At 38.5% G+C, this 27189-nt stretch overlaps 1 long non-coding RNA gene across 1 annotated transcript; it reads right to left on the bottom strand.

Moving 5' to 3' along the window:
- Positions 1-18077: 18077 nt before the first annotated feature.
- On the bottom strand, positions 18078-24044 carry LOC123385083. The gene is made up of 2 exons (XR_006597124.1): positions 22557-24044; positions 18078-18354 (listed from the first exon to the last, which is right to left on the bottom strand). It is a non-coding gene; the product is annotated as an uncharacterized LOC123385083 (long non-coding RNA).
- Between the last annotated feature and the right edge of the window lie 3145 nt (positions 24045-27189).

Below are 27189 nucleotides of genomic sequence, written 5' to 3' on the forward strand. Positions count from 1 at the left end.
GTGTTTCAACTTGCCTTTTGCATCTTTCTCCCAGTTCATTGAAGAACGTTTTCTGGGTGGTGGTGGTTTGTTTGTTTGTTTGTTTGTTTGTTTTTGAAAAGAACAATATGCCCCCTGAAGCTAAGGCTTTTCTGCCTGTCTTGGAATGCCAAGAAAATATTACATACTTAATACCCAAATACAAGATACTCAACTTATGTCAGAGAACGGACCAAAAATCATTCAGAAAAGTCATGCAATCTAGTGAATGAAAGAGACAACTAATGACGATCTAAGAGAGGCATGGAATCCAGGAGGACTTATGCCTGCTATTTTGTCCATTCATACTTCAAGCACACTTGTTTCCTACTCAACAGAGCCATTCTACCAAGGAGGAGAAAATCCTATAGCTGTTACTCATGACCTTTAAAAATGAACAATGTTGTTTATGGTTTTTGAACAGTGATCTGAATACAAAAACAAAATAGTTATGGCTAAATAGGGTGGCATGGTTGTGGCTTCCCACTTTTAGTTATTGCATAAAATATACATCAGGCATATCAACCATTATAGAATAAATTTGAATAAATGTTATTTCATAAATCAGACTAAACGCTAAAAACACTTGTTTCATTTTAGGGGAAACACAAAGATGTGATTTTTTCACCATAAAATGCAACATTTCAACCAGTTGTTTTGGATGAAGCAGTAATTTGATCCAAATAATTTGGGTTTGAATTGGAATACCAATTAAAATGGAATTTAAATTATTTCATTATTCTAAAGCATTAAAAGAGGATTATTAAGTAACAAGCTTAAAAATATGTAATCAAGGGGCACCTGGGTGGCTCAATTAAGTGTCCAACTTCAGCTCAGGTTATGGTCTCGTGGTTCGTGAGTTCACCACGTCGGGGTCTGTGTTGACAGCTCAGGGCTTGGAGCCTGCCTCAGAATCTCTTCTCTCCCTCTCTCTCTGCCCCTCCCCCACTCGCGTTCGGTCTCCCTCTCTTTCTCTCCAAAATAAACATTAAAAATATGTAATCAAATATTCTCAAATATTTTGAATATTTACCCCAGACACATAGGGTAAAGCTTCAGATTTAAATACTTTAAAAAGTATTAGGAACAAATTCAGGTTGCAAGATATGAGAGTCAAGAATTAATTGTATTTCTAAACACCAGCAACAAACGACTTGAAAATGAATTTAAGAAAACAATTCTACTTACGATAAATATTGGAAAGAATAATATACTGAAGAATAAATTTAACAAAATAAGTGCCAGACTTATACACTGGAAACTACAAAACATCAGTTGGAAGGAAGTTTAAAAGATCTAGATCATAATGATAATGGAGTGGAAGACTTAAGATGGCAATACTGGAAATGATCTACAGATTCAATGGAATTCCTATCCAAATCACAGAATTCTTTGCAGAAATTGACAAGCTGATCCTAAATTCATAGGGAAATGCAAGGAACCCAGGTAGCCAACATATATACATCCTTATATGTATGTTCAATTGATTTTTTTTTTTAATTTTTTTTTCAACGTGTATTTATTTTTGGGACAGAGAGAGAGCATGAACGGGGGAGGGGCAGAGAGAGAGGGAGACACAGAATCGGAAACAGGCTCCAGGCTCTGAGCCATCAGCCCAGAGCCTGATGCGGGGCTCGAACTCACGGACCGCGAGATCGCAACCTGGCTGAAGTCCGACGCTTAACCGACTGCGCCACCCAGGCGCCCCTGTTCAATTGATTTTTAACAAAGAGCCAAGACAGTTCAATGGGGAAAGCATAGTCTTTTCAACAAATGTTGCTGGGACCACATCATCTCCTCATCAAAAAGAGGGGTACCTGACTGGCTCAGTTTGAGCCCCATATTGGGGATAGAGACTACCTTAAAAAAAAGAAGAATGCTGTTGGACCCCTATGTCAACACCATATGCAAAAAAAAGTCAAATTAGATCACAGACCTAAATATAAGAGCTAAAATTATAGAACTATTAGAAGAAAACTATTACATCTTCATGATCTTGAATTAGGGAATAGGATCTGTCCATATGTGAAACCCAAAAGCATAAGCAACATCAAAAACAATAGATTAACTGGACTTCATTACTTTTGTGCTTCAGAGAGCACTATGAGGAATGAAAAGACAACCCACAGACTAGGAGAAAATACTTGGAAGTCATATGTGTGATAAGAGACTCGTAGTCAGAATATATAGAACTCGTAACTCAATAAATAGCCCAATTAAAGGCGGGCAAAGGATGAATACACATTCTCCAAGGAAGATGTATAAATGGCCAATAAGCACATGAAAAGAGGTTCAACATCATTAGTCGTTAGGGAAATGTAAACCAAACCACAATGAAATACCACTTCTCTAGGATGGCTACAGTGAAGATGACACACAATAACAAACGTTGGCAAGGATAGATACCGAAACCTTGTCATTTTGAAGAGCAGTCCTGCAGTTGCTTGAAAAGTTACATACAGAGTTAACATGTGACCCAGCAATTCTAGTCTACACAAAAACTTGTATACAGATGTTCCCAGGAGCATTCTTTATAATGACCAAAAATGGAAACAACCCAAATGTCCATCAATTGATGAATGCATAAAATATGGTGTTAAAAAAATGTGGTGTAGCCACATGGTAGAATATTATTCAGCCATAAAAAAAGGAGTGAAATAGCAATGCCTACTACCATACCATATGGATGAACCTTGAAAATATGCTACAAGACACCAGGCAAAATGGCCACATTTATATGGCTCCATTTATAAAATGAAATATTCTGAATTGTCAAAATGCTAGGTAGGCCAATTTTAGAGTATGCTGATCAGTACACAGTTTACATAATTAAGGAATGGAATATATTATGATGTAATCCCTTTAAAGTTGATTATACATTCGCACAGCCTATTTATTGAAAGCCTGATGCGTCTGGCACTATAAGGACCATATCCCGAGAACCAAAGGAGTACAGCCAATGGCTGGGTACCTGTTTGGAGGAAAATGACAAAAACCTATTGTGAATAATGAGAAAACCCCAAGTTCCACTGAGCAACTTGTTCCTCCAAATAGAGCTGTATACAAAAAGCTTAATCAGGCATAAAATGAGAGAAAATAAGTACTACTGAGCCTGTGTCTCTATCACCAAGACAATTCAATTTGACTGTCTCTGCCAAAGTACATGCCAAGTCAGGGAGAGATTTATTCATATATGATTTATTATACTCCCAAATCCTTGTTGAATTACTTTTTTTTCTTTTTTCCTTTATTCCCCCATCTTAAAGCTGTCATTCAGACCTCTCATAGACATAGCCGTAGTGGTACATACCTGGTGTTTCAGCCTGTCCGGAAACGGCCCAGTTGATCTGAGAAGTGTTTAATAAAGACATTTGGTAAAAAGGTGTAGGCAGGATGGACTGAAATGACAAGGGAGAGTGTAGTGTCCAGACCTGGGACCAGCAGGGTGCTGTCATTAGCCTGGAGGGGTAGGGGGAATGAGTGCTAGCACTGGAATTAGGACCGTGTGGAGAAGGCTCCCCGCCAGGAAATGTGATCTCCATGTAAGAGACATGGTTAGACTTGGCAGAGACTGTAGGGAGGGAGCTGGAGGGTCAGTATGTTGATCTCCCTCCTCTTTTCCAACTCCTTCTGCTGCTCCCCTCTAGCTGAAAGCAACTGGAAACCGGAAGGCAGGGAACCCATTCATGCCCATACAAGTTGACATGCTGGGACACCAAGCCAAGTGCAGAAAGGACACAGGGAGGACATGAGGCACATTTGATAATGGAGCTCTTTGGTCCCACCTCATCGACATCCTGAGAGTTGACTTCTTTACATAAGTGACCTTATAGTTCTCAATAAATTGGAATAGTTAATATTTATTTAGTCAGTAGGTTAAGTGTTTTACTAAAATTATCACTATACCTTCTTAATGAGTCTGAGGTAAACTAATATTCCCATTCTACAGATGAGTAAACTGATGCTTCCCAAGGTTAGAGAGCTAGTAGTGGTGAAGTGGTGAAGCCAAGGTACTAATCCAGGCAGTCCAAATCCAGGCAGTGCAACTACAGGTAAGAAGAATAGGTTTTACCTACTTCAATAAAACTCATCTTTGAAGGTAGTAGTATCTGTAGGACTTTCAAGACAGAAAAAAGTTACAACAATTAGGCTAACACAGCAACTACCTCTTAACTCTGTCCGGCTCTGGCTGGTCAAACTATGATTTATCATTCAATATGGCCTGAGAAGTCTGCCACTTAAAATCCTGCAAAGAATGCACAGATGAACATTTGTGCAATTTCTGGGTTCCAGGCAAGTCTTGGTTCATATTTAGTACTAAAGCTCATTAGAGACACAGTCTCAATGCCTCTGCTAACAGCCCTCCCTATTCATTGGTCTTTATGTGTTTTAGTGTGTGTAAGTTTATTTATTTTCAAGAGAGAGAGCAAGCAGGGGAGGGGCAGAGAGAAGGAGAGAGAATCCCAAGCAGGCTCCACACTGTCAACACAGAGCCTGACGCAGGGCTTGATCCCACAAACCATGAGATCATGACCTGAGCTGAAATCAAGAGCCAGACACTCACCTGACTGAGCCATCCAGGCGCCCCGCATTGGTCCTGATGTTTAAGAAACAATGCTTCAATCGATCAATCATCAATAAGATGGAATGAAATATGTCTAGAATAGAATCTGAGTCTTTGTACTTATTAAATGTCAAATTTTAATAAATTGGCTTATGCAATAGTTTTGAAATATAGCTTTAAGACATAAACATTCATTCTCATTTCACAAAAATCTTATAGACTAGACTGATACTGATTTTGTTTACTTTCTTTAGTTATAAAAGTCAAAATTCATCAAGGCACAAAAATATTTAAGAATACACTGATGAAAATGAAATATAACAAATAGTAGGCTGTGTGCTTGAATAGAAGCACAGGGACCAGAACATGTAACTGTAAATACGGGCACTTTTTTAAAACCTAGGGTCCTCTTCCCAACAATAAGAGACTGAAAACAGAGACTCTTCAGCCTCTGCCAGATGCTAAGGAGGAATTCAGGCCCTGGGGAGATCCGAGGAACAGAGGTATGAATGTCTTCTACTCTGTCTCTTTTTTTGTACCAGTGACAATGATTCATTCTCCTTCCTGGCAACAGAGAAGCATTTTCAATTCAACTGAAAAAAAAAAAAAAAACAAACATAATAACGTGTTTGATTGTGGGTTGTATTGTATTTTCTATTAGCATTTTGTGCTAAATAATTACCCTTTCAGTTTCTGGTGTATTTTTGGGTAGACTGTTTTTCTGTGATTACAGAAGAATGTCAAAGCCAAAACTAGGCATATGATATATGAAATATATGATAGCTCTAGAATTGGTAAAGATTGAGGAACTCTGTCACATTGCTCTTTAGGGATATTTAATGGGGAAAATTCTCATGAATTTACAAGGAACTATAAATACTTGTTTAATAAAAAAGTGTATTTTCATTGTTTAATGAAAAAGTGTACAATCCTAGTGAAAAGTATAAAACAAGCCCTTTCCCTGAAAGGCCTAGTAATAATGATTGAGAAGTTATGGACAGAAGGAATTTCAAGATCTTCTGATTCAATAGGCAATTACCATCACTTAAGGAAAAGTAAGGCCCGGAAAATTCTAGTAATTTGCTCAAGTTCATGCAGCTATTTCCCAGCAGTGCCTAAATGAATATCAAAATAATGCAGTCCCCTAAAACCATGTTTTCCAAATTTCTTATTGGTGTCTCCCTTTCTGCTTTGGCTGTCAGGAAGCCTAGGGTTAAGTTGTATCTTACATCTTCCTTTAGCTCAGCTTTTCTGGTATGCTTATTCTCTACCACCATCAACCCCCTCTTTTCCCCTTCTTGTCTTTGCATTTATCTCTGAAAGTTCATTTAACAGTGCTTTATTATTAAAAGCTATTTCTATCTGAAAATAGGTGAATTCCAGATTATATTAGAATGCTTCCCAGAACATCAGTAGTGGTGTTCAATATCTAACTTCAGAAATAAGACACTTCCAGGTGCCTGGGTGGCTCAGTCGGTTCAGCATCTGACTTCGGCTCAGGTCATGATCTTGTGGTTTGTGAGTTTGAGTCCCGTGTCAGGTCTTTGCTGGCAGCTCAGAGCCTGGAGCCTGCTTCGGATTCTGTGTCTCCCTCTCTCTCTGCCCCTCCCCCACTCACGCTCTGTCTCTGTCTCTCAAAAATAAATAAATTTTAGAAATTAAAAACAAAAAATAAATAAATAAATGACACCTCCTTTATCCTTTCCTGTCATCTATGTCCCTTGTCCCTGTCCCAAACCAACAAAAACATTTCAAACTATGTGTTCCAATTTATCCATAGAATCTATCCTCTCAACCTTGCTGCCACTTCCCCACCAAGTTTCTGTCCCCTCCTTGCCTGCAATGAGGGTGAGAATCTGATGGATAAGGAAAAGTGAGGAACTTGCCCCAGAGGGAAGGACATGGGATGTCCAGGGGACCTGCTTCCCTCCCTCTCTGGGATCCTACCTGGGAGCCTTTGAGCAGAGTAAACTCTGAACAAGTGTCTGTTGTCTGACAGGAGCTGGAAGGGGCAATAACTTCATGAGTGAGAACCAACTGTGGCTTTAAGCTACCAAGATCTCAGGATTAGATTGTTCCTGTAGCAGACTTAGTCTGTGTTGACTCCTATTACAAGAGTGATTCTAACTCTTGGGTGAGAACCACTCGAATCCTATACAAACTAGGAACTGTCTCCCTAGATGAACAGACACTAAGGATTTTCCAGGATATTCCCAAGGGTTCTTGAGTCCCCTAAAGCTTATTGGTGGTCTCCATGTTAAAAACTCTTAACCTAGAACCTTCTCCTCTGCTCCTTGATAGCTTATCTCATAGTTCTCCATTGTTTCTGATAGCACTTGTTGGCTACATAAGAAAGACTTTGGCGTAAAATACACTGCTCTAAAGTGTTAAAATGAAATGCCCAAAATATTAGTCTAGAAAGAGGGTATTAGACAAATGGATGAGGCATTTTCAAGATGAAAATTACACTATTAAAAAAGCATTGCGCTACATCATTACTTAAACAAAGCTGCTTTGCTCCCCACAAGACCTTGAAACCCAACGCATATACCTTCTCAAAATTCTGCCAAGCTTTAATATGGTGGGTTCTTTAATATTAAAAACTTTATATTATACTAATAAAAACATTTATAAAGAAACATTTTTGAAGGACAATTGCTCTGTGCTAGAAACAATCCTGCCCATTCTGTTAGCCGGACAAACGTGCCCATTTACATGGCGGCAGGCACACACGGCAGACGCCGCCGCCCACGCCGTTCCCTCGGTGTTCCGCCCGCCCAACCTCCCCTGTGTTCTAATCAGAAAGGCAAACGGAGTCGTTTGAGTGCCTTTACCCTGGCGGTCATATCCGTTCAGCGAGCAGATGTTCCTCTTGCCTAGGTCCTAAGTGCCTACCCATGAAAATACTTGGGGAGAATATTTAAAACCCGGCCACTCAAATTTGTTCCTAAACTAAAGTTACTTTTACAAACCAGTAACCAGATAATGATCCAGTGCTTTTTAAAATCATTGCTTCTTGTCTCTTCCTGCTCTGGTTCTCACCCAACAACTAAACCAACAAAAACCGTCTTTAGTTCTGTCTCCCTTTCGAGCTATCGGAAGCCAAATACCCATTTCATGTTTCCTTTTCTTTTTCCTTTTTTTCTTTTTGAAGCATTTATTGTTTAGTATGTGCTAGACACCATGCTAGTGCTCAGTCCTGGGCCCCCTGCCCCTTGGGTCTCCGGTTCTATCACCGGGGAAAAGACAGACTGTGGAGCAAGAGAGCCGTGATCTTTTCAGACCAACACTAGGGCTTGCAGCTGGTCACGGCTCTAGCCAATGGGCTGTGGTGGAAGAGAATCAGAAACAATCCCTTCAAGATCTGGTCTTGGCGAGACAGGACAGAGGGCCCCCTAGGCATTGAGCCGGGCTGTTTCTCCCAGGACACAGCTCACCATGAGTGCGGTAGGATCTGGGTGTGCCCCTTTTGTACTGGGGTGACATCCCTCTGGTACAGACAAGTCGTCCACACCCATTTGTAAATGGAGGGCCTGAAGCGTTTTCTTCTGAAATCCTATGGTTAAAGGCTGTGTTACAATGAAAAATTCCTAGTTGAATCTTTACTCTTAAAAATTATTGTTCTTTTAGCAGAGGGGAAAGGAAAGGATGAATAACTCAAAATAATTGCAGGCGACAGCCCTTTCTACTCAAGAGACTACTAGTACTAGAAATATCTTGTGAAAAAGAAATCGCTTGGGTCCAAGCATGCTCAAGTTGAAAGAACTGTTTTATTAGTAAACTATATTACCTACTGTCAACTTCTGGCTTGGTGGCTTTGTGATAGTTTCAAAGTCTTCCAAACGCTTGGTAAAAGAAAAAATGGCTATTCCCATTGAATTTGTGGATAACAATGAATAGCCCCAGGAATATCCCGGAAATTTGAAAGGCAAACAAGTAGCATTAGCACGGTAATAATACTCGGGGTGAGGTGGGGGGGTAGCAAATAGATAATCCTTTCCACCTATCATGGCATTCTGTTGCTTCCATAGCACTTACGACAATATCATCATTAGGTATTTGTGTGATTCCTTGTTCAGTCTGTACACCTCGTGACACTTTTAGCTTTATGTCAGGGGACATAATTAATTTTTTCACCTTTTCATATTTTCTGCCTAGCGCAGTAGCTGACATATTGTATGGCGTTCCAAGATATTTTTTAACATGTTAGTGTACTGTACTCCTATCCATGTATATACACAGACGATGAACACAGCAAAAAGCTTGTCAGGATTTGAAGAGATTTATGGGAAATAATTTAAGTTGTTCTACTTGCAGTCAGTGAGCTGATGCTGTACAGCAGTGTAGGCTGCTTATGCCATCCCATCCCACTCCCTCAGTTATAGAGACGCTGGCATATCCCGACCTGCGACGGAGAGTGAAGACAGATAGGAAAACACTCAAGCAATAATCCTGTGTAACTCCACTGTCATTTGAAAAGTGAGAATGCATTTTAGTTACATAGGCACACAGAAATATAAATACCAATCATATGCACAAACGGTGAGGACATAAGTTAGGTTCTACATGCGCAAGGAGCTAGAATGCATACACACGCACAATGCTACAATGCCATGGCATCCCGAGGACATGCTGCGTGTGTCACTTTGGGCGAGTTATATAAAGGTCCCTGAGTTTTAGTTCCCTTATCTGTGAAATGATATCTACCTCTTTGAGTTAAAATAAGAATTAAAGCTGACATCTTATTTATGTTTTGTCTCTTCTTTGTTCCTTGTTTACAGCCTTGTTTGGATTATTATCCTATTTTATCTTCACTGTTGGCTTAGTAGCTGCGCCTCTTGGTGTGTGCACATGTGTGTTTTACTGGTTGCTCTGTGATTTACGATATGCATCTTCGACCTATCATGCTCTGCCTTAAAATAAAGTCATACCACTTTGTGAATCGTGTAAGGATCATACAACAGTACCCCTCCATTTCTCTCTTCCTGTCCTTGTTGCTACCGCTGTCATATATTTTAATTCTACATTTTATGAGTTTTTAATTTGATCCCATTTTGGCCAAAGAACATATTTTGTAAGATATAAATTCTTATTGACGTGTGTTTTATGGCCAAGCATATGATCTTTATTGGTAAATATCCCAAGTGCCCTTCAAAAGAAGAATGTGCATTTCTGTTTTAGGGTGGAATGTTCTATAAATGTTGAATAGGTCAAGTTAGTTGATAGTGTTGTTCACATCTTCTATATACTTACTAGCTTTTTGGCCTCCTTCTATTGATTACTGTGAGAAGGGTGCTATGTGGGTTTATCTGTTTCTCCTTTCAGTTCTATCAATTTTTGCTTCATGTATTTTGAAGCTCTGTTTTTAGATACATAAATGCTTGGATTATTTTGACCTCTTGAAGAATTAACCACTTTATCATTATGAAATAACTTCCATTATAACTGGTAATACTTTTTATTCTAATATCTACTTTGTCTGATATTAATATGCCTATTCCAACTTTCTTTTGATTGATGTTAATGTGGTATAACTCATTCCATCCTATTACGCATATAGGTGTATAGGAATCTTGATAATTACAGTGAATTTCTTATAGGCATCATAGCGTTGGGTCTTACTTTTTTATCTTATCACACAATCTCTGCCTTTAACTGAAGTGTTTAGTTCATTTTATACTTACTGTGATTATTGATACACTTCTGTTTAAATCTACCATTTTCTACTGATTTTTCTGTCTCATCCCTTGATTTTTTGTTCCTTTTTTCTGCCCTGTTTTGTGTATCTTTCATGATTCCATTTTACGTCTTTTGTAAGCTCATATTAGCTGTACCTCTTTTCTTTTTTAAAGTTTGCTTTACAGATTAGAGTGTATTATCTTCAATTTATCACAGTCTGCCTTCAAGTACTGTAACACCTCTGCAGGTATAAGAACCTCCTAACAGTACACTATTTCTTCTCTGCTAGTATCTATGCTATTGCTGCGATATATCTTAGTTCTACATTTGACATATATACGCCCTATAATACAATATATACTTATTTTTGCTTTAAACCATCAACTATCCATTCATTTTAAAAATAAGAAAACATTTTTACTATTTACTCACTTATTTCAGTGTTTTTCATTCTATCCAGATTTCCATCTGTTTTCATTTTCCTTCTGCCTGTAGAACTTGCTTTAACTTTTCTTGTAGTGGAGGCCTGCTGTTTGAAGAATTCTTACAGCTATGTGTGTCTGAAAAGTTCTTTTTTTCACCTTCACTTCTGTAAGAGATCTTCCCCGAGTACAGAATTCTAGATTGAGAGGTTTTGTTTCTGTTAGCATTTTAAAGATGTCCATCTGTTTTCTTCTGGCTTGCAAAGAAGTTCCTTTTTTTTTTTTTTCTTGTCTTTTCTTTCTCTTTCTCTCTCTCTTTCTTTCTTTTTCTTTTTCTTTCTTTCTTTCTTTCTTTCTTTCTTTCTTTCTTTCTTTCTTTCTTTCTTTCTTTCTTTCTTTCTTTCTTTCTTTCTTTCTGAAAGAGAGCACCTGAGCAAGGGGGAGGAGCAGAGGGAGATTGAGAGTGACAGCATGTAGCCGGATGTGCAGCTCAATCCCATGACACTGGGATCATGAACTGAGCTGAAATCAAGAGTCCCGACACTCAACCACGTGAGCACCCAGGGGCCTCTGATGTGAATTTTCCTATATTTCTAATCTAAGAATCTTTGGACATATGTGTCCTGTGCTTTTAAGATTTTTACCAATGTTTTTTCAAGTTTGATGATGATATGCCTTGGTCTGGTTTTCTTTATATTTATTCTACTTGGGGTTTGTTCAACTTCTTGAAACTATGGGTTTATATTTTCCATCATATTTGGAAATTTTTCCTGTAATTTCTTCAAACGTATTTTCTGTCCTCCCTTCTTCCTCCTCTCCTTCTGGCACCCCAATTACAAGTTGTAGAAGGCAAAATAATGGCTCCCTAAAGAGGCCTACATCCCAGCCCCCAGCATCTGCGAATGTGTTAGGTTACATGGCAAAGGGGACCTTAAAAAGGGAGATGATCCTGTCTTATCTTGGTGGGCCCACTGTAATCGCAAAGGTCCTTAAAAGTGGAAAAGGGAGCATGAGAGAAAGAGCAGTGCGATGTGAGGCTCTGACTCACTGTTGCTGGTTTGGGGATGGAGGAAGGAGACCATGAGCCAACAACTAGAAGCTGGGAAAGGCCAAGAAAAGGATTCTTCTCCAGAGCCTCCAAAAAGAAATGCAGCTCTATCAACACCAGTGAGACCCTCATTGGACCTCTAACCTACAGGACTGTAAGATAATAAATTTGTGTTGCTTTAAGCTACTGAGTTTGTGGTAGTTTGTTACAGCAGCCATAGCAAACTAATACAAACATATAGCAGACTGATATTGTCCCACAAGGACCATGCACTCTATTTTCTTCAGTCTGGGCTGTATCTGGGGTAGCGCATATTACTTCAAATTCACTCATCTTGTCTTTTGCAGTGCCAAATCTGTTATGAATTCCATCCAGTGTATTTTTCTTTTTAGATACAGTATTTTTTTTATTTCTTGAAGTGTATATATACACATACACACACAGTTTATTTCTTGGATGTATCTCTTCATTCGCATCTGCCCTCGTATGTTCACGTTTTCATTTATACTCTTCAGCAAGTCTGCATTTACATAATTGTCCTTAGGTCCTTGTCTGCCAATTTCTTCATCTCTGTCATTTCCAGGGCTATTTCTATTGATTGATTTTTTTTTCCTTAGTTATGGGTCATCTCCTCCTACTAGGAATTATTGATCGGACGCCAACCATTGTGAATTTTATGTTTACTGCTGGATCTTGTATTCTTTTATAAAGTGTTGAATTCTGTTCTAGCATGCAATTCAGTTATTTGCAGATCAGTTTGATTCTTCTGAGGCTTGTTTGGGCTTTGCTAGGGTAGGTCCAGAGAAGCCTTTACTCTAGGGTTAATTTAACCTCATAAAGATGTGACCCTTCCAAGGCCTCTGTGAAATATCCTGTATATGATAAGGTTTCTCCCTCCTGACTGACGAAAGAATGAACTATTCTAGCTTTGTGCGAACCCTGGGAATTGTAGGTCTACCGATCTCCAATTATTGTTTCCCTTGTTTTGAGGAGTTTTACCACATGCATGCAGAGGTAATTACTAAACCAAAGACTTGAAAGAATCTCATTACAGATGTGCATAGCTTTCTCTCTGTACCTCCATCCTCTATTATAATATGCATGACAGACTCTCTCTTCTTTGAACTCCAGTTTTATCTCAACTCCCCAAGATCTTCAGGCTCTGTTTGGCCTATCCATTTCTGCGCTGCAGCCTAGAAAGTGCCTGAGGCAGTAAGGTGGGGCAGTAGTCAAGACCATGTCTTTCTTTCTCTTTTCTAAGGAATCCTGCTCGGCCTCCTGTCCCGTGTCTTCAAACAGTGCTTGCCCCACATATTGTGTCTGGTTTTCCAGTCGTTTTCAGCAGAAGAGAATTTCCAGAGCAGTTAATGCTTCGGGGAGAGAAATGAACGTGTATTAAAAGAATTAAATAATACAGAAAAATGCCTAGCGAGAAGGCGTTCAATGAGTGATTATATTAATCAATGAATTATTTGAAATATTTTCAATAATAATAGTAATAATATCAGCTAAGTTTAATTATACTCTTGCCAGGCATGAAACAATATAGCATTTTACATCTGATATCTTATTTAATCCCTATGCAGTTGGATAATGCTGTTAGCACCATTTAATAGGTAAGAAAACCGAAGCAAAGGGAGTAAAGCAACTTGCCTGAGGCCACACATACAGTGAGTAGCAGAGTCAGAATCTGAACCGTAATATACCTCCAAAGCATCAGCTTGATGACCTCAAGTATAGTGCCTGTTAGCTTGCGGAAGAATACGTAGAGTGAGTAAGGGTGGTAAAATAACACGACTGACTTCTGGAACCAACAAACCAGAATTTATATCTTCAGGTGAGGATTATTCTCCAAATTATTAATTATCTTGAAAGGACACAAACTTATATTAACAATGTTCATAACACAAGGCCTCCCACTCAAAATGAACTGATAAGCCACAAACACAACATAAATTTGTAACCCAAATAGTGTTCCTTGCTCTTAACGGAAAATAATAACCAGCTTATCCACCACCCATATATATACCCATATATTCACCAGTCTTGTATCCAACTAATTTTGACTGCTTCCAAAATAATCAAAGTTATCCTCAAAAGGTGAAGATATCCATCATTTCATCAAGCCTATTTTTAAAAATGGGTCACAAATTCTCTAGTTAACTCCAAGCCAAGTGGTGCAAACATGTCCTAAAGATGGCAGCATTGTTAGAATAATAATATAGCCTCACAAGGAATTTTTTTCAAGGAACACTTAGTTGATCTTTAATATTTATTTAAACTATTGACATTATTTTATGATCATACTTTTTTTAATTTGTTTAATATTTTTAAATTCTAGTTGATTAATATATAGCGTTATATTTGTTTCAAGAGTAGAATTTAGTGATTCATCACTTACATTTAACACCCAGTGCTCATCACAAGTGCCCTCCTTAATGCCCATCACCCACTTAGCCTGTCTCTCCACCCACCCACCAAAATGGCCATACTTTGGATACAATTCCAGATTTACTCCAAGAAATCAACTAGGTAGGAAATGCACTCCTTTATAAGACAATTCATAATGATTTTTCTTTAAAAATCATTTCAGTTTTACAACCACAATAACTACCTATATTTCTCTGGAGATACATCTATTATAAAAGATCAGATATTCCTGTGCCAGTAGGCTGCATATCCAAATATTGGAAAATAATCTTAGTCCTTGATAGTCAAAGTGTGGTCCACGAGCCAGCACCTTTAGAATTACAGTAAAACCTTGGTTTGTGAGCATAATTCATTCCGGAAACATTCTAGTAATCCAAAGCATTCTTATATCAAAGCAAATTTCAAGGACCATTGGCTCAGTTGTGATCATGTAACATTCGGTATCACGTACTACTCGTACTGCAACACATCGCTCATTTATCAAGTTAAAATTTACTAGAAATGTTTGCTTATCTTGTGGAACACTCGCAGAATAAGTTACTCGCAGTCTAAGGTTTTACTGTAATTACCTATAAGCTCCCTAGGAACAGAGAATCTCAGCCCCACTCCAAACCTCCTGAATTAGAAGATCTGCATTAACAAGATTTCCGGGTGATTTGTATGCAGGCTAAAATTTAAGAAACAGCTCCAGCTGATCCTGTGAAGGGACAACATAAGTTATAATGCCAGTGAAACACTACTGAAGATAAGGAAATGTTTATCGGATGGAATAGTCAGTGATGACTATCTTTATTAAGGAGAAAGTTAATTCTACAGTTAAGTTTTAGGAATGTAAATCTTCAAGAGAACTTCAGCCAAATTCAGTTAGCCAGAGACGAATATCAAAAAATTAACTAAACCATAAAACTCCTAGAAGAAAACATGAGTACTAAGCTCCTTGACTTCAAATGTGGTGATAAGTTTTTGGATCAAACTCCAAAAGCAGAGGCACCAAAGCAAAAATGAACAAGCGAGATGACAAACTAAAACCTTCTGCACATCAGCAGAAACCATCAACGAAATGAAAAGGCAACCTACCAAGTGGAAGAAAATATTTGCAAATCACGTATCTAAGGGGCTAATATCCAAAATATATGAAGAACTCATAAAAATAGCAAAAACAAAAAACAAAAAAACACCCACATTTAAAAATAAACAGGGGATCTGAACAGACATTTTTCCAAAGAAGACATATAAATTGCCAACAGGGACATAAAAAGGTGCTCAACATCACTCCTCATTGGGGAAATGGAATCAGAATCATGAGATGCCACCTCATACCTGTTAGAATGGCTATTATAATCCAATTAAAAAAGAAGACATGAATAGACATTTTTCCTAAAAAAGACGTACAGAGAGGGCCAACAGGCACGTGAAAAGACGCTCATCATCATTTATCATCTGGGAGATGCAAATCAAAATTACAATGAGATATCACCTCACTTGTTAGAATGGCTAAAATCAACACAGGAAACGACAGATGTTCACAAGGATGTGGAGAAAGGGGAACCCTCATGCACTGTGGGAATGCGAACTGGTGCAGCCACTATGGAAGACAGTATAACTGTTTTTTGAGGTTCCTCAAAAAGTTAAAAATAGAACTACCCTATGATCCAGCAATTGCACTACTAGGTATTTACCCAAAAAAAAAATACAAAAATACTGATTCAAAGGAATACGTGCAATCCAATGTTTATAGCAGCATTATTTGTAATAAGTTATGGAGACAGCCCAAGTATCCATTGAATGATGAATGGATAAAGAACATGTGGTATGTATGTGTACACACACACACACACAATGGAATATTATTTATCCATAAGAAGAATGAAATCTTGTCACTTGCAATGACATGGATAGAGCTAGAGAGTATTATGCTAAGTGAATTAAGTCAGAGAAAGACAAATACCATGATTTCACTCATATGTAGAATTTAAGGAGGGAAAATGAGCAAAGGGAAGAGAGAGAGAGAGGCAAACCAAGGAACAGACTCTTAACCGTTGTGATGATTACCAGAAGGGAGATGGGGGGAGGGAGGAGGAATGGGTTAACAGGTGATGGGAATTGAGAAGTGTGTTGTGGTAAGTACCGGGTGCTGTATGGAAGTGTTGAATCACTATATTCTACACCTGAAACTAATATTACACGGTATGTTAACTAACTTTAAGGAATTTAAATTAAAAAAAAAAAAGATTATATAAGGGGCACCTGGGTGGATCAGTCAGTTAAGCATCTGACTTCAGCTCAGGTCATGATCTCATGGTTCATGGGTTCTAGCCCTGAGTTGGGCTCTGTGCTGACAGCTCGGAGCCTGGAGCCTACTTCAGATTCTGTGTATCCCACTCTCTCTGCCCCTCCCCCTCTTGCATTGTCTCTCTCTCTCAAAAAAAATAAACATTAAAAAAAATTTTTTTAAGATTATATGAGAAATGGCTATTATCAAAAAGACAAGAAATAGTAAGTGTTGGTGGATGTGAAGAGAAGGGAACTCTTGTGCACTGTTAGTGGGAATGCAAATTGGTGCAGCCAGTACGGAAAACAGTATGGAGGTTCCTCAAAAAATTAAAAATAGAACTTCCCTACGACCCAGCAATTGCACTTCCAGGTATTTGTTCAAAGAAAACAGAAATATTAACTCAAAAAGATATCTGCATCCCCATGTTCATTGAAGCATTATTTATAATGAAGATACCAACCTAAGTGTCTACTGATGGATGAATGGATAAAGAAAATGTGGTATATATATACAAATGGAATATTGTTCAGCCATAAAAAGAAGGAAATCTTACCATTTGTGACAACGTGGATGAACCTTGAGGGCATTATGTGATGTGAAATAAGTCAGAGAAAGACAAATACCATTATGATTTCACTTATATCTCGAATCTTAAAAAACAAAACAAAACTGGGGTGCCTGGGTGGCTCAGTCGGTTAAGCAGCCAACATCAGCTCACGTCATGATCTCATGGTTTGTTGGTTCAAGCCCCGTGTTGGGCTCTCTGCTCTCAGTGAACAGCCCGCTTCAGATCCTCTGTTCCCCCCCTCTCTGCCCCTCCCTTGCGTGTGCTCTCTCTCTCTCTCAAAAATGAACATTAAAACAAAAGAAAACAAAACAAGAAAACAAAAGAGCTCATAGATGGAACAGATTGGTGATGGCCAGAGGCAGGAGTAGGCGTAGGAGAAATGAGTGAAGTAGGTCGAAAGGTACAGACTTCCAATTATGAAATAAGTTATGGGGAAATAATGTATAGCATAGTGACTATAGTTAATAATACTGTATTGCGTATTTGCAAGTTGCTAAGAGATCAGATCTCAAAAGTTCTCATCACAAGAAAAAAATTTCGTCTGTAAGTATGTAAGGTGATGAATATTAAGTAGACATTACGGTGATCATTTTGCAATGTATACAAACATCAGGTCCTTATCCTATACACCTGAAACTAATGTTATATACCAATTATACCTCAGTAAAGTAAAAATATTAAGTAACTTGTAAAACAAATTGAATCCTTCTCGTCTGAAAACACTGCTAAGCTTTGAGGGGTAGTCCTATTGCAAAACCAGGCCTGTCTTCGGGACACAGAAAGGCCCTGGGCCTCAGGGAAGTGAAAACAGCCCAGAGACCCCAGGAGAAACCTTGCAGAATAGGAGGCCATGGAACAAATGAGGTGGAAAACAGCTGTGACATCTATTTCTTTCCTTCTAGAGTTCCCAACTTTCCCATTTGGAATAAACTGAGAAATTCTGCGTCAGATAGAACTTCCTGTAAAAATTTTAAATTGCTTCAATCTGAGTTTAACAGCCACCCCCCTTTCATGTCTTACTAAATCATCTTAAGGTTACATCTGGAGTTCACTAAGAAAAAGTACAATAAAAATGGGTTTCAGAGGTTTCTCAGATTTATTTAATATTTCGACCGAGAGCAGATAAATCACAACTCAGAACTCCAGCAAGAAACGATACCTTGAAGCTACACTCACGAGGAAGCAAGTTAAATATACTGAACCACCAGAGACACGACACATACAATTTCAAAACAGGCATGAGACTCTTACCTATTATGATTCTCCAGATCCAGCAGAAATGTAGCCAAGTAGAATTCACTCAACATTGAAGGCTGGAGACCATCCGCACTAGCATTCGAGAAAAGGGTTCTCAGGAATGAAAATGCACTCTGTTACTATTTGAGTAAGATGTGTTAGACTAATTAGACACAGCTATCAACTGAAGACAACAGCCATGTTTTTGTACCCATTCTAGCCCTCTTACCTAGAACATTCTGCAGTGGGCTCTTTCAGTGCCTGGCCTTAAAGGGCACTGCCTCAAGGAGGCTTTCCTATCCCCACGACCTGGGTAGTTATGAGGTAGTACGGTGCCTACTGACACAGGGCACCCAAAAAATATTTGTTGAAACACACACACACACACACACACACACACACACACACACACACACACACACAACAAGCCAAGCTCATAAATACAGAAAACAGATTGGTGGTTGCCAGCAGTGGGGATGGGGTGGGGGGTGGGAGAAATGAGTGAAGGGGTCAAAAGGTACAAACTTTCAGTTATCAAATTGATAAGTTATGGTGAAGTAATTACAGCATGGAGACTACAGTTGACAATATTTGCAAGTTGTTCAGAGAACAGCTCTTAAAAGTTACCACAGGAAAAAACTTTCTTTGGCAACTATGTAAGGTGATAGGCTTGTGCAAGGTATACAAATGTCAAATCATCATGTACACTCGAAACTATTATACAGTCGACCCTCCAACAACAGGAGTTTGAACTGTGCAGGTCCACTTAAAATGCAGATTTTTTTAGACCACAGTACTATAAACGTATTCTCTCTTCTTTATGATTTTCTCAGTGCTTTTTTTTTTCTCTAGCTTACATTGTGAGAATACAGTACGTAATACATATAAGATACAAAATTCGTGTCAATCAACGTTTTATGTTCTCAGCAAGGTTTCCAGTCAACAGTAGACTATTGGTAGTTAAGTTCTGGGGAGTCAAAAGATACAATTATATGAGTTTTCGACTGTGTGGGGATTGGTGCTCCCAATCCCTGCGTTGGGCAAGGGTCAACTGTTATACCCCCAAAGAACAAAGTATTTGTTGAGTGTATACAGTAATCGAAGACTCAGTTTTTAGCATTTCTTTTTCAGGTTTCCAACAGAACAATTGCCCTCGTCTTCTCTGACAAACACACCGTTTCCACCGTGACCCACAGTGAGATCTGAACCAAGAGTTCAGCACACCACCACATTGATTTAGAACAGTATACGCCCCTATTACTAGAGGTGGAAATCCCAGTGGGAAACTAAACCCAAGTTCAAAAATAGAAATGAGCTTAAGACTTTTCCCTTTAAAACTGTGGGTTCTCACCTCCTTTTAAAAGGAAATATTAAAATTAAAATTCTTTTTAAATTTTTAAATGTTTTGAGAGAGAGCAGGGGAGGGGCAGAGAGAGAGGGGGCAGAGGATCTGAAGCAGACTCCGGGCTGACAGCAGAGAACTCGATGCGGGGCTGGAACCCAGGAACCATGAGATCATGAGCTGAGCTGAAGTCAGATGCTTAACTGACTGAGCCACCCAAGCGCCCCTAAAATTAAAATTCTAACTCAAGGATTCTCACATCTTAGGTTTTTTTTATTGTTATTATTAAAGTACAATAAACATACGGTGTTTTATTAGTTTCAGGTGTACAATATGATTCAACCATTCTAGCTATACATTACTCAGTGCTCATCAAGATAAGTGTACCCTTAATCCTTTTCACATATTTCACCCCTCCCCCCACCAACCTCCCCTCTGGCAACCACCAGTTTGTTCTCTGTATATAACAGTATGTTTTTGGCCTCTTGTTTATTAATTTGTTTTGTTTCTTAAATTCCACAGATGAGTGAAATCGTATGGTGTTTGTCTTTCTCTGACTTATTTCACTTATCATAATACCCTCTAGGTGCATCCATGTAGTTGCAAAGGGCAAGATTTCATTCTTTTTCTATTATATATATGAGAGACTTGAACATCTGTTATCTCAAGAAGATTAAAGAATTGTGCTTTTAAATTATCTTTTTATTATAAAAGACAGGTTCCTTGTAGGAAATCTGTAAATGACAAAAACAGAAAAGGAAAAATCACCTATGTATGAACACTGTTAGTATTTAGTGTATTTCCTTTCAGTCCTTTTTCTATGTACCCAAAATTGGAACTGTCCTAAATATAGTCATGTATCCTGTTTTTATTTTTTCACTAAAAAATGAGTCCTTAGCACTTCCTAAAATTTACAAAATACTTGCTCATAAAAATATTTTTAGTGTGCACAATAAAAAGTAAAGAACTCCCACCCCATCCCAAACCTTAGCTGTAACAACTTGGAAGTGCTAGGTGTGTGTGTCCTTACGTTTTTCTCTATAGTAAGCATTTTGCCATATCATTAAATGTTCTGCAAAAAATGCTCCCAAAGATTGCATTATATTCTACCTTATTAATATGCAATATTTGAACCATTTTCCTAAATTAAACAATTTTTGTATGAAAGCAACTGCATTTCCTTAGATTGTATTTCTAGAAGTGGAATGACAAGGTCAGAACATACGAACATTTTCCAGACTCTTGGTCCTACAAACAGGTGGTCCCAGTTCACACTCCCCTCAGCAGCATATCAGCGTGCCTACCTTACAAACGTAGTTTTGATGAAGATTAGTATCAATCCACTTAAATGATGTTTGATAGACACATTATGACACTGTATTACAATCATTTGTAAGGGCTGCTTGTCAGTGTAACTAGACCGTGAGCCAGAAGACCAAGTTTATGTCTTTTTTTACCTTTATACTTCTACAGACCAGCATCGTACACAAAACCACCTGAATGTCTGCTATGTGTCAGATCTCATTCTATACCTGGAGATACAGCTCTAATGGATGTTACATTCTAGTGGAGATACACAAGAAAATAAACAGGGATAACTTATAGTACACCAGGGAACAAATACTTTGGTCAAAACCAAATCAGGGTTGGGGCACTTCAGTGGCTCAGTTGGTTAGGCGACTGACTCCTGATTTCGGCTCAGGTCACGATCCCACGTCTCATGAGTTCAAGCCCCACATAGAGCTCTGTGCTGGCAGTGCAGAGCCTTCTTGGGATTCTCTCTCTCTTTCACCCTCCCTGCCCCTTCCCCGCTCACACTGTCTCTGTCTCTCTGAAACTAAACAAATAAACTTAAAAAAAATCGGAGAAAAATTAGGAAACTGGAGGCGAAAATGGAGAGAGGATTTGCCCTATTTTATTATATAGTGCAGTGAGAAAAGGCCTCATTTGAGAAGGTGGCATTTAAGCACATATTTGAACAAAGCAGCATGCTGTGTGGGTATGTGGTGGGAAGAGTATTTCAGGCAGTGCAAAGGCCCAGAGAGCATCCTTAGGATGTATGAAAAGCAGAAAGGCCCGTCTGGCTGGAACAGTGACGGAGAGAATAGTAGAAAATGGGGTCAGAGAGATAGTGGGGAAATGCATCATGGAGAATTTGTAAGCCTTGTCAGATTTTGTCTGTTACTCTATATGAGATGGGAAGCTATTAGGAAGGCTTTGAGAAATTACATGATTGGATATATTTTCAAAAAAATCACAAGCTACTGTGTTGAAATAGACTGTGGACTAGGATTATGGGGGAAACCAGTTAAGAAGCTACTTTGGAAAAGCAATTGATATAACGATGGTTGACAAAATAATAGTTGAGTTGAATGGATTCTAAATATATTTTGAAAGTAGAGTCAGAGGATCTTGCTAAGGTATTGAACTGTCCATTGTATGAGAAATGCAGAGGAACCAGGCTTGAAATCAAGATTTGAGCCAACTGAAAAAATGAAGGTGCCACTTACTGAAAATATTACAAGAGACTTTTTGAAGGCAAGGTGAAGAAATTGGGAATTTTGATTCTAAGTTCTCTTCTCTAAGGCCTTTAGATGATGCAAGTTTCACACCAATTTAGCCATTTGCATGGCCACCATGTTAAACTAAAATTAATTCTCAGAATCACATAATTTATCAACCTGGGTAAGACTTTTTGATGGCTCAAGAACATTTTTTAGGGTTGACTTGTTCTCTAATGTTCAGAATGTTGATTGTAGATTTGAAAGATGAAGTCCAGTTCAAATTATTTTTAAAATGAGAAATTTACATATTCAAGGTAACACTAACTAGTTATAGCTTCAAGTTATTGCTCAAGACCTAATTATACATCAATGCATTTTTTTAAGAACTAAGCTAGAATTTCTTTCCCTCTCCTCCAACAACAAAAACCAGGCACCATAGATGCTCCCTGACTTATGACGGTTCAACTTACAATGTTTGGACTTTACGATGGTGCAAAACAAATACACATTCAGTAGAAACCATACTTCAAAATTTGAATTTTGGTATTTTCTCCAAGCTAGCGATCTGTGGTAGGCAACACTCTTGTACTGCTTAGGCAGTAGCAGTGAGCAGCAGCTCCTATTAGATGCAAACACAAAAGTAAACGAATATACTTAAACCACTCTGTACCTGATAAAACCATTCTGTTTTTCACTCTCAGTACGGCAGTCGATAACATACATGGGACATTCAACACTGGTTATAAATTGTCTTTGTATTAAATGATTTTGCCCAACCGTAGGATAACGTAAGTGTTCTGAGCATGTTAGAGGTAGATTAGGCTAAGCTGTGATGTTCGGTAGGTTAGGTATAGTACATGTGTTTTCAACTTAGGTATTTTCAACTCACAATGGGTTTATTGGGACATAAATCATCACAAGTTGAGGAAGATCTTATTTTGTTGTACTCTACAAAGATACTTTAAAATATTAAAGAAATTAGAATTACTTTATCATGTTGGCACTGTCCAAAAAGAACTGTGAAATGGAAATGTTTTATATCTACACTGTATTACATGATAGCCACTAGCCACACGTTAGCTACTGAGCACACGAAAAGGTGGCTAATGCAACTGAGGAACTGAATTTTCAATTTAATAAACTTACGTGTAAATAGCCCCATGTCACAAGGGGCTACCATATGGTAAAGCACAGCACTATACTGTTATATCCTCTTGATGTCATAATTTTTAGTGAACACAAAACTCTGGAAATTGGCTGTGTACTTTTTAAATTATAAGAAGATTCCTTAATGTAGGAGTATGCTCCCATCTGTGTAGAACAGAGGAAATATATGCTATAAACTTGTATGTACATATGTATGTTTGTGTCCATATCCACATCAAATATCTGTAAGAATACATCATAAGTTTGTAGTATTAGTTGCCTCTGGGAAAGGAAAATGGATAACTAGGGGTTACAGTTGGAAGCGAGAATGTTCCCTGTATATGTTTGAACATCCTTAATTTTAAACACTTTTAAAGTTTATTTTGAGAGAGAAAGAGAGAGCGCACACAGGCATGAGAGTGGGCGAGGGGTACAGAGAGGGAGAGAATCCCAAGCAGTGCAGAGCCCATGCAGGGCTCCATCTCACAAACCGTGAGATCATGACTTGAAATCAAGAGTTGGACGCTTAACTGAGCCACCCAGGCGCCCCTGAACCTTCTTAAATTTTGTATCATATAAATGGTTTATCTATTCAAATACAATTTTAGGGTATTTTTTAAATTTTTGATTAATGCTAATCTACATACCTTTCCCTAAATATCTTTCCTGTATGGTTCCAATCGATGACTGACAGTTGAACTAAGTATTATTACCTTCTGGATAGGTCTCTAAGATGGCCTATATTTGAAAATATATCCCAGGGGCTTAAGATTGTCTCTCTCTCTCTCTCTCTGTCCCTTCCCCCCCCTCCTCTCCCATGTGCACTCTCTCTAAAAAATAAAATTAATTTTTTAAATATTTTTGAGAGAGAGAGAGAGAGAGAGAGAGGCAGAGAGGGACACACAGAAGCAGGCTCCAGGCTCCGAGCTGTCAGCACAGAGACCTACGTGGGGCTCGAACCCACAGACAGTGAGATCATGACCTGAGCCGAAGTCGGATCCTAACCAACCAAGACATCCAGATGCCCCTCTAAGAAGTAAAATAAAGGGGCGCCTGGGTGGCTCAGTCGGTTAGGCTTCCAACTTTGGCTCCATGATCTTGTGGTTTGTGAGTTCAAGTCCCATGTCAGCTCTGTGCTGACAGGTCAGAGCCTGGAGCCTGCTTCGGATTCTGTCTCCTCTTTCTGCCCCTCCCATGCTCATGCTCTGTCTCTCAATAATAAATAAACGTTAAATAAAAAAATAAGTAAGTAATCTCAGCAGTGACAGCCAATTCTTCAGCTTCTGTAAAATGTCGATGTTCCACCCCAACCCCACCTCACTGATCCCCCTGTTCGAAGCAGTCCAAATTAGATGTGGCTTGTTCTGACTCCTATTACCTCATTGGCTTATTTTATAATAAAATGATTGTTTTGCTTCTACTTTCTATACAGTGCTACTCCTCTTGGGCTCATCTGCTCACCAGTGACTTGTAAAGAGACAAATTTTGAGTTCAAATCCGAACTCTGACCTTTACCAGCTGCATACCCTCAGACATTACAGATCTAACTGGATCTCAGTTTCCTCATCTGCAGCTCTACTTCACTGGCTCTTTGTAATGATTAAATGGCTTAATACATGTATAATGGTACCTGATATTAAAGAACTCAAAGTATCCTTTGATAGCTATCATAATACCAACAGACATGTTTTAAGTCTATTTTAAAGCCTCTACAAGCCCTTAAAGATACAGATACAATTCTTCATTTTGCTATGCAAATTCTGAATTATTGTGTTTCTATTTTTAATAAATTTTGACTTGGGGGAGGGAAATATGCCCTTCAAAATACATTACTTTCAGTATTACTTTGGTTTAGTTTCTTGTGAAAAAGAAAATAGTCAGAATTCCTACATTAGGATTAGCACAGAATTCAACATGGACCCCAGTGCGGGCTGGCTCTAGGCTGCAGCTTTTGGTGTTTTTGTGTTTTGTATTTTTTCCTCTAAATGTGTTATATAGACACTTCTCAAAAGAAAGAACCTAGTTAACATGTTTACATAATCTAGTTTTGTCAAAATGGGATGATGCTATGTACCAATAAGGGATAGAATTTTTGGGTTTGTGCTTTATCAAACACGTAATATCCTAACAGTATATTAACAGCAGTTCCCTTCGAGGCGCCTGGGGGGTTCCACTGGTTAAGCATCTGACTTCAGCTCAGGTTATGATCTCACGGTTTGTGAGTTTGAACCCCGCATCAGTCTCTGCACAAGTGCAGAGCCTGCTTGGGATTCTCTCTCCCCAGCCCCCCCCCCTTTTTCTGCTCTTCCCCCACTTATGCACGCTCTCTTTCTAAATAAACTTATAAAACTAAGTTTTCTTTACGCTGAAAAATGATTATAAAATGATTTAAGAGTTGTTACACTTTAGTTTTGTAAAACCAGGAAATTTACAAACTAACAAGCATACTCAATGATTAATAAATTGTTCAAAAATGCAGGCATTTAAACAATTTATTTTTGAGAGAGAGAGCCACCCAGGCACCAATATGCAGGCATTTTTAAGGTAAAATGTATCAGTCTACACTTTACAATTTAGTTCTTACTACATGAGGTAAACAAGGATTTATGTTGACAAAAACATTTATTTATCAGGAGAAAAAAATCCCAAACTAGTAAGTGAACTGCTCTTACTTGCCATGTGACATTTGTTAAGGAAAAAGCATCCCGAGGGACCAGGACCATCTTAATCTGCCAGCAAAATCAGACAGATGAAATACAATATAATAGAAACAAAAATTTTCTTTTCCATAAAACCAAGTCTAGGGATGCTAGTAAACTTAGTGCAAATACAAAGGCTGCCAGAACCATCTTCCACATAAATGCCTTCCAAATTTCCATTTCAGACACAGGGATGAGGGATTTAGGGGAGACAATCTTTGAATCAACATTTTACCTTCAATTCTTTGCTTCACTGACTTCTGACAGTTTGGCAAATTAGGGGTCATCACATTTAGAAGAGATGCCAAAGCCTGACAAATGCAATCTAAGAAAGACAGTATAAATTCTAAATGCCTGTGTAATTTTCTGTAGTTCCCAGCATTCTACCTCAAAAAGTCATCAGATTTAAAACTTAAGTCATTTCCTTTAGATGGTACAATTTTAGCAAAAAGCTTTTTTCAAATTACGGGATAATTAAGGTAACACTAAAATTCATATACCCAAAATTCAAGTCTTATGCCATTTTGTTATTCTGGGTTACTTGGTGTGTGAGTAGGAAGATGTATGGCAGAGATTAACTTTGTTTTTGAAAAAAATTTGAGGGGTGCCTGGGTGGCGCAGTCGGTTAAGCGTCCGACTTCAGCCAGGTCACGATCTCGCGGTCTGTGAGTTCGAGCCCCGCGTCAGGCTCTGCGCTGATGGCTCAGAGCCTGGAGCCTGTTTCCGATTCTGTGTCTCCCTCTCTCTCTGCCCCTCCCCTGTTCATGCTCTGTCTCTCTCTGTCCCAAAAATAAATAAACATTGAAAAAAAAATTAAAAAAAATTTTTTGAAAAATTTCCAATCTAATCTTATCTCAGTTTCTTCAGTACATGTTCAGAAATCTCCATCCTTGGAATTAGGTATTATTATTGGCCACCAAGATGGCCACTTAAAAATAAGTTTCCACCCCTCATGCTCCCACTGCCCTGGTCTAAAAAATGTGCCACCTTACATAGTTTGGTGCCTGCTATTTACAGGTGATTAGAGATCCATTCTCAGCTGGAGCTGAAAACAAGCAATCTTCTCCTTTGAGTTCCTAAATGCAGCTTAATACAAGTAGGAGTCCCAGGTCCACGACTACCCTCTTCACTGTCCAACGTTACTTTCGCAATTATTCTACCACAGAAGCTATTTCCCTTGAAAATACTGAGATTTACATGCTTAAATATTCAAATGGTATGAATCAGGTCAGGACTCAAAAGTATTAATTTGGAAAAC

This window comes from Felis catus, chromosome B1 (assembly GCF_018350175.1).
Source record: "Felis catus isolate Fca126 chromosome B1, F.catus_Fca126_mat1.0, whole genome shotgun sequence".
Lineage (NCBI taxonomy): Eukaryota > Metazoa > Chordata > Mammalia > Carnivora > Felidae > Felis > Felis catus.